Consider the following 13566-nt stretch of genomic DNA (forward strand, 5'->3'; position numbering starts at 1 on the left):
CTTCCAAAGGCATGGACATCCACATACACAGTAACCAGGTCCTGGGGATGTGACAGACGGCACGGCAACCACAGCTACCAGCCCCATGGTGCACATTCAAAAGGTGCTGAGAGAGTAGACCTTAAAAGTTCTCATCACAAGAAAAAAATTAACTGTGAGGTGATTAATGTTAACTAGTCTTATTGTGGCAATCATTTTGTATTAATAATATAGACATATATAAAATCATTATGTGTACCCTTTAAATGTATACAATGTTAGATATCAATTATATCTCAGTAAAACTTGGGGGAAGATCCAAGCCCTGTCCCTCCTCTTCTCGAGGTACTGAGTTTGGAAGCAATCCAGCTCTCAAAGGGCGGGTTCCTCACACAGCAGTGGTGGCCGGGCTTGGGCCCTAAGGCCCCTCTCTTGGACTTGCTCAGCTGTGGCCTGGGAGTGAGGCCCAGGCTGCCTTCTCCCTTCCCAGAGCCTCTCCTTGGAAGTAGGTGCCCTCTCTTGGAGGGGTCCAGGCTGTGCCAGCAAGACTCCGAGCCTGTGAGGTGAAGCCTTGCTAGAGCTAATACCCGCTTGTGCCTTCCTGGGTCCTCAGGAGCCAGGGGATCCTGTCTCACCCAGAGGCTGTGAGGGTCCCTGGTCATTGCCTCCCCTGTCCTCTGGCCCTGCTTCTGAGTCGCCGGGAGTGCTGCTCCTGGTGGGTGGAGTGGCCCAGCCCCAGCTGCTGTCAGGCAGCCTGGGACAGGCCTGTTGAGGCTCCCCTTCGGACTCGGCTGGGAGCAGTGGTGGTGGGTGAGGAGAGAAGGCAGAACAGGGTCACCTGGGTGCGCCATGTCCTTTTGCTCTCCTGGAAAAGATGCCAGTCCTGAGCCCCTCTGGCCCCAGACAGTTTTGTCTAAGCATAGAATCCTGTAGCCCTAAGTTTAGCCATTCCACTAAGAGTCAGCATGACTCACCTGAATGGCCACAGGCCTCGTGGCTCTAAGAAGTCTTAAGGTCCTGGTCAGGAGGAAGGGAGGAAGGAAGGAAAGAAGAAAGAGAGAAAGGAAGGGGAAGGGGAAGGGGAGGGGGGAGGGGAAGGGGAGGGGAGGGGANGAAGGGGAGGGGGGAGGGGAAGGGGAGGGGAGGGGGGAGGGGAGGGGAGAAGAAAGTGGGAGGTAGGATTTTCTTTAAGAACAAGCAATGAGACTTCCGGCCAATATGGAGGCATAGGTGGAAACACTATGCCTCCTCACACAACCAAGTTTAAAGACAACAAAGTTTTAGCAACAAAATGCAACCAAAACACAGAAAATTGAACTATATGGAAGCCCAACAACAGCGAACCATTTAGCCAGACCAGTAAGAGGGGCAGAGCAGGGTTGCGCAAGAAAACTCAGCCAGACCGATCCAGGCATGCAGGCGGTGGTTGGCAGATCCTAGGTGTAGGGCAGCAACGGGCGGACCTAGTGAGGGCGTAAGGCGGCAGGCTGACTGCAGTCACACATTCATGCGCAGATAAACCAGGCAAAGGAGTGAGCAGTGAGACAGACCACGCAGGCCCCGGCAGCGGGAGGCAACAGAGGGGACTGCCATTGCCCCTCTCTGACCCCGCCCCCACATACAGCATCACAACCCAGTGACTGAGTTGCCCCACCCTGGTGAACACCTAAGGCTCCACCCCTCATACATAACAGGCACGAACAGACCAAAACATTATGGCTCAAGAACAGCTCAAAGCCCCAGAGCCAATAACTCTAAGTGACCAAGAAATAGCCAGCCTTTCAGATGCACAGTTCAAAATACTGATGATCAGGATGCTCACAAAATTGGTTGATTTAGCCACAAATTAGAGGAACATATGAAGGCTAAACTAATTGAAATGAAGGGAAATGCACAGGAAACCAATAGTGATGGAAAGGAAACTGGGACTCAAATCAAGGGAGTGGACCAGAAGGAAGAAAGAAACAACCAAACAGAAAAGGAAAGAAACAAGAATTTTAAAAATGAGGAGAAGCTTAGGAACTTCCAGGACATCTTTAAACACTCCAACATCCAAATTATACAGGTACCAGAAGGGGAAGAGGAACAGCCACGAGTGGAAAACTTATTTGAATAAATAATAAAGGAGAACTTCCCCAGTCTGGCAAAGGAAATAGACTTCCAGGAAGTCCAGGAAGCTCAGAGAGTCCCAAAGAAGTTGGACCCAAGAAGGAACACACCAAGGCCCATCATAATTACATTAGCCAAGGTTAAAATGAAGGAGAGAATTCTAGAAGCAGCAAGAGATAAGGGGGCAGTCACTACAAAAGAGTGCCCATCAGACTGTCAGCAGATTTCTCAAAAGAGACCTTACAGGCAAGAAGGGGCTAGAAAGAAGTATTCCAAGTCATGAAATCCAAAGACCTACAGCCAAGATGGCTCTATCCAGCAAAGCTTTCATTTAGAATGGAAGGGCAGATAAAGTGCTTCTCAGATAAGGTCAAATTCAAGGAGTTCATCATCACCAAGCCCTTATTATATGAAATGTTAAAGGGACTTATCTAAGAAAAAAGAAGATAAAAATATGAACAGTGAAAGGACAGCAAACTCACAGTTATTAACAACCACACCTAAAACAAAAGCAATCTAAGAGGACAGCTAGATCGGGAGTGGAACCACAGAAATGAAGAATGCATGGAGGGTTAGCAACAGGGGAGTGGGAGGAGGAGAAGGGGGAGAAGGCACAGAAAATAGCATAGACAGTAGGCAGAAAATAGACGGGGGGAGGGCAAGAATAGTAGGGGAAATATAGAATCTAAAGAACTTGAGACACGTGGACATGAACGAAAGGGGGGAAGGGTGGGGAAGGGGGTGTGCAGGGTGGAGGGGAATGAAGGGAGGGAAATTGGACAACTGTAATGGCATAATCAATAAAATATATTTTAAAAAAAGAACAGGCAATGAGTCAGAGTCGGGTCAGTCACAGGCTCTCCTCGTGACCTTGGGCAAGTGACTCAGCACCTGGATTCAGGACTCACATCGGCAACATGGAAAGCATCTCACCCATCATAGAAGAGAAACAATAAAATGTAGCTTCCCCTGGATACAATACTTACGGCATCTTGAGTATTCTAAGACACCTTAAGAAACAGTCTTCTAAGAAACACAGTCTTAACATTTTCACCTTGTTTTGCAATCATATATTATAAACTGACTTTCTTTTGTTCTTCCCCCTCTGGTCTTCATTCATTAACACTTCCGATTTCTGTCACCACCTAGCAATATGGGGACAGCCCCGCTCCAACTCTGTGCAGACGAGGACAGGAGGCTCGGTGCCTTAGTGAGGCGGGCATTGGGTTTCTCCACAGCTGTGACTCAGTCCATCATCAGGAACACGAGGAGGAGTTCCTTCTTATTTTAAAATAAAATGTATAGTATTACACACATAAAAACGGAGGCCAAGAGATGGCAATTTTTCATGTGCTCGGTAAGAAAGAGGCAAAACCAGAATTCAAACCCAGATATTCTGTCAGGTATTTCGTAGTGTTTTCTCTGAATCCCAACAGTTTAGAGAAGGCGTTTTCCTCATTCACATGGTACACAGGGTCAGAGGTGGCAGGCAGCCTGCCCAAATCCTCGTCCTTCCGTGGGAGACATGGCTTCCATCCTGAGTCCGTTCCCCATGGCCCACAATGTCCGTCTTTGGCTGCCGGTCTGAGGCCTTCTCTCGGCCCAGAGCAGCAGCATGACACACGGGACCTCAAGACCCTGAGCTCCAATCCTAGTCCTAACACCAAGCCCAGGCCAGTCCTTGAGCCCCCCCAATTCTTGGGGGAAGGGTAACAAGGTTTTTCTGCCCTGTCTGGGGATGGTCAGAAGGAACAAGGAGATACTATGCTGGGTTGGGCTGGGGCTGGGGATAGTGCTGAGAACAGTGGTACTGCTGGAATTGTCCAAGACACCCAGGAAAACCCTGCTCCGTGGTCCTTCTCTGCACTGGGCAGCAGCCAAGGACTAGAGGCTCCCCAAAGTGCTCTGGGCACCTCCTGTGGGGACATCACTTCCTACGAGTAAGTCTCAGGTTTCAGTGGAAGAAGGGGCAGACCGGAGGGCAGGGCTGACCAGGCAAGCTGGAACGAGGTGTCAGGACTGCTCTTCCAAGAAAAGAATTCTGTGTTGTTCTCAGATCTGGCAGAACGTGGGGTCGCCCATTCCAGGCTTCTGTCCCAGTCTGAGAGGAAGGAGCAGTGGCTTCCTAAGGTGCTTGCTCTGTTCTGTTCCAGAACAGGCGCTCACACCCTATAGGAAAATGGAGCCGAGTAGAGCCATCGATTTAGCAGCGGTCTTGCCTGCGGTAAAGCGCTTCACTCACTGCGAAAGTTCCTAGAATCCCAGTCGCATCCTCTGGAGTTCAGTGTGATGATTTATGAGGGGCAGGAGACAGCCCATCGCTACTGAGACCTGATGTCTTCCCTAAGAGGGATGCTGAGCACAGGCATGCACGCGGGCCCGGGGCCAAACCTGAGATCCTGCAACTTGGAACCTACATGGGCTTCCTCTTTTCCCACCCAGCAGGGAACATGGGTTTCCGAAACAAACACAAATAGCTAAAAAGGTTGGGAATTTTGTGGCAACTTAGTTTACATGGACACAACGTACATTTCAATGCATTAAATTAGCAAGGCTCCTCCCCCTCTGGTATTAGATGTTAGGACAGTGGTGTCCCTGGGCAGGGAGCTGGGGGCTGGAAGAGGGCGCGGTGGCAACTTCCCAGGGGCTGCAAGCGTCCTGCCCAGGGAGCTGGGTCTGGTTCCCCAGGTGCACTCACTTGGTGGAAGTTCATCGGCCTATCCGTCAATGTTTGTGTAACTTTCTATATATGTTACTGTCATGGAAGTTTTCCTAAAATTAATGTTTTGGATTTTATTTTATTTTTTAACAAGAAAGAACACCCAGTGCTAATGAGGACACAATGAAATAAACACACATTTTTTGAAAGCGGTTTGCCAATGTAAGTCAAGAGTTTTGGTGGTGTTTGCATTCTCTGTCCTATACTTTTGTAAGTCTCTTAAGTAAATACCTCATAGTACAGAAAAATGTTTATATCTCAATAATATATGTCTTCACAGCATAAGTGAAAAGATGAAAACACCCTGAATGTTAAACAGTAGAGGAAATATGTGTGTTTATAAAGTACTATACAGTCATTAAATTGTCTGAATGCTTAATAAGCACAGTTTCCCATGTAATTAAGTAAAAAGGCAGAACGCAAGATTTATGTATCTGTAGTTTCAATGGTATTAAAGCACTTAGCCTCACAATAAATAAAGGTCTAGTTTGTTTTAAGGGAAGGCATTAAGTATGCCTTTTAAAGCACAGTAAATGAGAATTCTGGACGTTACTCATTTCCCAAGCAAACCAGCCTTTGGCATCGAGACACCCACGCCCACACACTGCTGGTGGGGAAGGGAAGGGGCGCAGCGGCTTTGGGGGACTTGGGGCTCCTCAGAAGCTTCAACACAGTCGCCCCAGGTCCCAGCCATCCCACTGCTGGGACGCGCTCAGGCGGCGAGACGCAGGCCCACGCAGAAACACGGATATTCATAGCGGTATTATTCCCAACAGCCTCAGAGTGGAAACTGCCCAAGTGTCCGTCATCCAAATGAAAGGATAAACTACGTGCAGTATATCCATGTAATGGGGATAGTATTTGGTAATAAAAAGGCAGGAAGCATATACCTGCTGTGACATGGATGAGCCTGGAAGGCCTCAGGCTGAATGAAAGCAGCAGCCACAAAGGACCAGCCACACGTCTTGCTCCCAGTCCCAGGACTGGGCCCCTGCACAGGGACAGGTAGGTGAGTGGTTTCCGAGGACCGACCGGGGGTGACTTCTAGCGAGTACAGGGTTTGGGGGAGGTCATCGACGTGCTGCGAAGCTGACTGTGGCGATGGCTGCACACTGGCTGGCACGCTTTGAGGGGGTGGCCTGTGCGGTACCCGAACTGTATCTCGACAGAGCTGCTAATGAAAAAGGAACCCCACACAGCGGCAGCCACACTCCTGCGTGGCCTGCTGTAGCCTGGGGCACGTTCAGCAGATTCTCCTGTGCGTCATGGCCTGCGGACTGAACCCGCGATGAAACTTCCCAGGCCAGTTGGCTTCCCACTGGCTTCCTACATCTTTTACTCCCTGTATCTTTCAGAGTCCTTGGCAAACCCACAGGTAGCTGCCCACTATTTCACGGGGTGTCGAGCACCTAGGGGTATACTTCCTGGGCTGAGTCCCTCTGACTGGCCCAGAAGTGAGCACACATTTCAGCCTTTACCCTGCCCTCCCTCCAAGCGGGGGTGAGGGTGGGAGCTTACAGCTTGGCTCACACTTCAGACTTCAGCTTGATCTCCTTCCCACCGTCCCTCAGGGCTCGGCGCCCCCACTCCGACACCTAGGTCTCATGACGGGAAGGGGAGGAAGCACAGAGAGAAGCTTGAGGGAGAATGGATTCCTCCATCCTTCCTGAGGCTCTGATCCAAGCAGCTGAAGGGGAGAGTAGACTAATGAGAAGGGGCTTTTAGGAAGTTCTGCTAGGGAACCGTGGTCCCTTTTGTGTGTTACCGAGCAGGGGCCTGGCCCTGAACGGTTCTGCCAAGGGCCAGCCGCAGTGGGTGGGTTCTTCGCGTGGGAAAGATTCACAATACGAGTCCAGGTGGCTGTGAGGATGCGTTTATTAATAAAGTTGGGGACAGTGGGACAAGGGAGGGCTCAGCATAGGCGAAGCAACAGGAGCGCCCTGGGAAGTCAGAGAAAAGGGGGCCTGGGGACAGGTTCAGGTTATTAACCTGGGACCAGCTGCCAGCTGCCAGAGACAGGTACCTGTGGGGAAAGCAGTGGGGGAAGCAGCGGGGGAGGGAATGGCCCAGCTGCTCCCTGCCCCGTCCTTTGTCTAGAGGCCTTTGTCTCTCTCTTGTAGGTGCGAACCTTGGAGGTTTCAGCAGAATATCCATCAGTTCTCCAGGTGTGTTCTTTCAGGGACCTGTTTCCCACTGATTGGTCGGTCTTAGTCACTGCAGCTGGTCCCCACGTGGCCCACCTGGCTCTGCTGCTTTTCTGGGCCTGGAGCCGAAGCACAGCTGAGGCCCAGATGTCGCCTCCAGGAAGGAAAAGCTGGGGAGGAGAGGTCACCCCAGGGGTGAGGTCCTTGTTTTCCAAGTCTTGCCCCCTGCCCCAGAGACCTTCTGTATCTGCCTGTAAACTGCTCAGCCATCGCGCTCAACTCTGTCTCAGTTTCCCTATTCCACTCGCTGCAAAGTTTTCCCAGCTTCTCACTATCCTGCCTCCGTTGCCATTGGGGAAATCCAAACAGAACTTAATTTTGAAGTTACTTTATCACTGAGCTGTGTTGTTTTAGTTCTGACACCACTCAGATGGAACCACATGGCTCATGGTTCTCTGGGCGCCTGCTGAGTTTACAGCACCCCCCCCCATCTCTCTTCTCAACTCGACTCCCATTATGCTGTGCATGTGGAGGGGGGGGGGCGGGGGCGGGCAGAGAAGGAAGCCACACCTGCCGTGGGCTCTGGCTTAACAAGATGGCTGGGCAAAGCCGTGACTGTTAAGGGGTTCTCTATAGCAAGATATTAAGTTTCCTCTGAGTGGCAGGATTCTTATTTCTTGGTACTCACCCGTACTTTCTGAGCCTTATCAGAACAATGAGTATCTATTAAGTAAACACATGAGTGCTACTGACTAGTAGGCCCCGGGGGGAAGTACAATAGAACCAGAGAGCAGACTGTCTCCACTCAGAGCACACCGAGGTTTCCACTAACCTAAGCAGGACTCAGAGTCCAGGCCCCCAGGAGAGTTGGTTCTGAAGACCATGTTTGGGGTTTCCATGACCTCGGTTCCAGCCAGTCTCTAGGAAGCGAACTCGATTCTAAGAACAGACATATAAAGACCCTTGTTCTAGAAGGTTGGATTTGGGTCCTAATCCTACTCAATTATTGAACAGGTGAATAATTTAATCACTGAGGGATTGTTGAGGGAACTAGAAATATTTAGACTGAAGACTCAGAAAAAACAGCAGCTATCTTCAGCTATCTTCACACGGAAGAGCCCTGGGGACGAGCCAAAGACAGCACTGTGGGAAGCTGCAGATGCAAGTTTCAGCGTGATTTTGGAGGAACGTTCCGACCTCCGGAGGCCCATTCACGCGGGGACTGCCTCCTGGGACAGTCCCACCTTCCCCGGAAGCTGGGCGTGGCGTCCCAGACTGCAGAAGGCCCTCAGGTATCGGGGAGAGTGGCACCAGACAATCTGTGCCACCTTTCTACCCCGACCTCCTGATTCCACAGGGCTCTCTGCGCCAGGTTTGCCTTGTCTTGGTCTATTTTTATTAGAGCACATTCCCTTGTAACTGCAATTTAATGTATAGCTAAAAAATTAAAATTAATACAAAGCAACCATTATTTGAGTCAGGGAACCGTCGACCTCCCTGCTGCTGCGGCTGAAAAATCGCCCGTCTCCATTCCTGGAGCTGTGTCCAGCCTGCGCCGGCTGCTCACCGGCTGCTGCCCTCTTGTGGAGGTGAGGAGTACACCTGCTTGGGAAGTAACCAAGACACATTGGAGGCCGCTGTCTGCAGACACACTCCTGTGTCTTTCCTCCCCCCAAGTCTTCACTTTCGGTGTGAACCCAGGAGTTCTTGGCCCTAGCCTATCAGGGCCTTTTGTTTACAGTCATGACACCATTATGTCCCATAAAATACCAGACTTTTAGACGCAATATAAAGTCCTGGCTTCCACCGAGTGGTCGGAATTTGCGCCTGCCCATTTTGGGTTATGGAGAGAACGTGGACGTTGGCACGGTGCTGTGGGAAGGCCACTCGCAGGTCTGAAAGCCTAGGTTGTAGCTCAGGTGCTGCCATTCCTGTCACTTTGAACAAGTCACACATTTATCACACCTATAAACTGCTCTGGCGTTCGGAGATGAGATCCTTCGGAGAGAAGGCGTCTGTCCTAGGAGCACTGCTTACAGCTGCTATTCACAGCACAAGGCCTGTGGTTCTGTCCCAGCCAGGGGCCCGCGGACACCCGGAGGGCACTGGCCAACCCAGGCCTTGTTCACCAGCACCTTCCCCATCGGCAACAGCCACAGGCAGAGGATTTTCTTTTCTCTTCAAACGGGCCCACAAGCGCAAGGTTGCTCAGGTGCCTGAAAACATTTACCAAGTTCTCCAAGCAGGTCTTGCCATTCTTGCTGAGGATACAAAGCCCTGCGACTGACCGGTCACTGAAGAAACTTCTCAGGGCTTCACATGAGGAGGGCGCCGCCGAGGACGCCACGCGGTTTGAGCGCTGAGCAGGTGCTGAGCAAGGCCAAACTTGGAATAAAAGTGGTTTGGAATAAAACCGCAGTTGGCAGCTCAGTAAGGACCATGCCTTTTACTTTGTGTGTGGGTCATGAACTGTCAAGACATTTTAATGAAAAGAGTCAAAGAAACAGAGAATAAAGATTTAACAGGCAATCAATGATTGTGGAAACTCTTTAACATTATGAAGAGCATCACAAACGACACCTTCGCCTGGAAGAATGGACCTATAATCACGTGGCTGTGGCTGAGGTCATGCAATGATTTCAAGGAACCTAAGGAGCAGGCAGAGGGACCACCAGCGTAGCATGTGAGAAATGCAGCACGCTCAGGGCTGACCCAGCTAGACTCCCATTTCTAGGCACTCCACGGTCCCACACTACACACAGCATTTCGCATTATCCTTTCAATATTTAACTTAACACAGGACATCTCTCCATGTCAACATATAGATGATCTATTTCATTCTTTAGAAAGACTCCATAACATTCCTTTGTATTAATTTACTATCATTTACCTCCTTAATCCCCTATTAATGGACATGAGTTGTTTCCAATTTTCTGTATTACAAACAATACTATAATAAAGCCCTTAGAAGATACTATATTACTGTACATTTTTATCCAGCTTTTTGACATAAAACTATTGAACTCCATTTTTCATTTTTTGATTAGTTGACATTCAGTATTATTTATTAGTTTGAAGTGTACAGCATAGTTGTTACACATTTGTATGATTGACGAAGTGCCCCGCCTCACCCCACAAGGCTGGCCCCCACCCGCACCACACGCAGTTGATACAGTGTTCCTGACCACGTGCCCTGCGCTGTACTCTACCTCCGCACTGACTGTTCCGTAGCTGCCGATTCGCACTTCATCCCTTCACTGTTCTCATCCAGATCCCCACCCACTTCCCACCTGGCAACCATCAGTTTGTTCTCTGTGTCTGAGTCTGTTTCTGTTGTTTGTTCAATTATATCATTCTTTAGAGTCCACACACAAGTGAAATTGTATGGCATTTGTCAGACTTATTTCACTTAGCGTATAACCTTTAGGTCCGTCCGTGTTGTCACAAAGAGTAAGATTTCATTCTTTTTGTGGCTAATATTCCCTTGTATCTATGTACCACTTCTTTCTCCACTCATCTACTGATGGGCACTTAAGTTGTTTCCATATCTTGGTGACTAAACAATGGTACAATGAACACAGAGACTCATGTTATCTTTTCAAATTAGTAGTTTGGGTTCCTTAGGGTAAATACCTACAGGTGGGGTTCCCGAGCCATATGGTAGTTCTAGTCTTATTTCTGAGGGCCTTCTGTACTGTTTTCCACAGTGGCTGCATTAATCTGCATTCCCACAGGCAGTGCATGGGGTTCCCTTTTCTCTACATCCTCATTAACACTTGTTGATTTACTGATAGCCATCTGACAGGTGATATATGTCATTGTGGTTTTAATTTATATTTCTCTGATTAGTGGTGCTGAGCATCCATTCGTGTCTATTGACCATCTGCATGTCCTCTTTGAAGAAATGTCTCTTTGGGTCCTTGCTCATTTTGGAGGTGTGTGTGTGTGGTGGGGGGTGGTGTTGGTGTTAAGTTACATGACTTCTTTATAAATTTTGAATATTACTCCCTTAATGGATGTTATTATTTGGTTTGTCTTTTAGTTTTGTTGGTTTCCTTTGCTGTGCAAAAGCTTTAGTCTGACATAGTCCCATTTGCTTTTCTTTCACTTCCTTTCCCTGAGGAGATATATCAGAAAAAAATATTACAAAGAGCAACATCAAGAATTTATTGCCAATTTTTTCTCCTAGAAATGTTATGGTTTGAGTCTTTAATCTTTTTTGAATTTATTCTTGTACATGGTTTAAGGTTGTACAGCTTAATTCTTCTGCATGTATCTGTCCAGTTTTCCCAACACAATTCATTAAATAGACTGTCTTTACCCCTTTGTGTATTGCCTCCTTTCTCATAGATTAATTGACCAGTAAGTGTGGGTTTATTTCTGTTCCTCTGACCTGCGTGTCTGTTTTTACACCAGCACCATGCCATTTTGACTGCTGTGGCTCTGCAGTGTGTGTGATATCCAGGTAGCGTGATTCCTCCAACTTGTTCTTCCTTCTCAAGTCTGCTGGAGTTATTCAGTGGTTTGTGGTTCCAAATAAGTTCTAGGACTGTTTGTTCTAGTTCTATGAAAAAATGCCACTGGCATTTTGATAGGAATTGCACTGAACCTATAAATTACTTGGGTAGTATGGATGTTTAACAATAGTAATTACTCCTGTCCCTGAGTACGTTAATACGCTTCCATTCATTTGTATCTTCAACGTCTTACAAGTATAAGTTTTCCAAGTACAAGTCTTTTACCTCCTTAGGTAAATTTATTCCTAGGTACTTGATTGCTTTTTAATTTGTTAATGTATTCTTGTTTTATTATTGACACTGTCACATATGTCCCCCATTTCCCCCCTTTGCCCATCTCCACCCAGCCCCCACCCCTCCCCTCCACCAGCCCTCACCACACTATTGTCTGTGTCCATGGGCTCTGCATGTATGTTCTTTGGCTAATCTCTGATATTTTGTTTTTGATGCAATTATAAATAGGATTGTTTTCTTAATTCATACTTCTGATAGTTCAGTATTGAACTGATTTCTGAATACAAATTTTGTATCCAGCTACTTCACTGAATTCATTTATCAGTTCTAGTAATAGTTTTTTGTAGAATCTTTAGGGTTCTCTCTATATAGTATCATATTCCTCTTTTTTAAGACCATTTTTTTGTAATTAGGTTTTCCCACAAAAGATGATTTTCCTTCAAGAATTGGCTTGCTAACTCTTGAAGGTTAAGTTTTTGCTGACTCTAAATGGTATTTTTAGTTTAGTGGGGGGGACTCTTCTGTTGCCCCCTAATAAGGATAAGCTAATTTTCCCTGACCAGTATAATGGAGAAGTTCAAAAGCAGGCAATGTTTGTTGACCTCAGATACCTTGCATCATCTATACTTGCTAAAAAGAAAACATCCTTCAGTGTGGTATTGTTACATTAGTCTTAGAACAGTTTCTGATTAACAAGGAATCTCACAAACTGACCTGAGAGTCAACTGCCAGCGATGCACGTTTCGTGGGGCGTTTAGTTAGCCTGAACTATAAAGACACTTTTTCTCTTCCCAAATACTTTAAGCCCACTGAATGAATATTTTTTCTAAAAACCTGATCACAATGAAAGTTCATATTAAAGCATAATTTTAATGGGCCTTTTAATTAGCTTTTATCACTGATACAAAAAGGTACACTGAGAGAATATTTTCACTAAAAAACAAGTAATAAATTAACAAGAGCACTTCTCAACCAACTACCCCTAAGTATTGTATGAGTACTAAGCCAATCTGCCTTAATTAAGGTTTGTTGATAAGAGTAGCCTGCTCTGAGTGCCCACCACGGACCAGACACTGTTCTGACATTTCACACACAAAACCTTTAGTCCTTGGAATAACCATTACAGAATGGACCCATGCAGGGGGGCAGGGGGCGGGGGGTCTCTCTCTCTCTTACTATGATTCTTTGCCTGCCACCCTTAGGAACTGTGGCGCTCAATGCCGGAGTTTGTTAAAAAGGAAAGGAACTATTTAAATAAAGGTTATACTAGTTTAGAATAATGGCAGAATTCCGCTGTTAAATTTCATTCCCTTAGAAACGAAGATACACCCATAAACACACAGTCCTGCCCTCCCTCTTCTGCCCAGTCAGGCCAGGCCCGGAGCACGCCGGCCAGAAATACTGTTCTCCAGGAGGAAACAACAGAAGTCCACAGCTCACAGTTCCTCCCAGTGATCCAGGCTCAGCAGTTCCCAGCTACATCAGCTGGGTCACTTTCTTGATCCCAGTTCTTAATCCAAATCCACCTGGCACCTCCTCAAGGCCCCCCAGCAAGAGTCCTTCCACCCCTTTCCTTCCCGCATCGTCTCCTCTGTATTCTTATTCTCTCGAACCACTGAGAACTCTGCATGTCTGCTACACCTTGCTTTCCTACTTCCTAAGCCACGTGGTTCGAATCCCCAAAACCGCATTAGAACCCACATGGTTGGGGCACCTGCATTTAAATCCCACCGTGAATCTTCCTCTGCAACCCCATTTCCGACTCCTCCCACAATCGGCTACACCTGCCAGCCATCCAGTGCTTTCTGCCTTCCTTGGCTGCCATACTTAGTCCGGGCAGGCATGGCCCCTTGGCGCGGAGCAA

This window comes from Sturnira hondurensis, unplaced genomic scaffold, assembly GCF_014824575.4.
Source record: "Sturnira hondurensis isolate 20B ecotype Veracruz unplaced genomic scaffold, ASM1482457v3 Scaffold0020119, whole genome shotgun sequence".
Lineage (NCBI taxonomy): Eukaryota > Metazoa > Chordata > Mammalia > Chiroptera > Phyllostomidae > Sturnira > Sturnira hondurensis.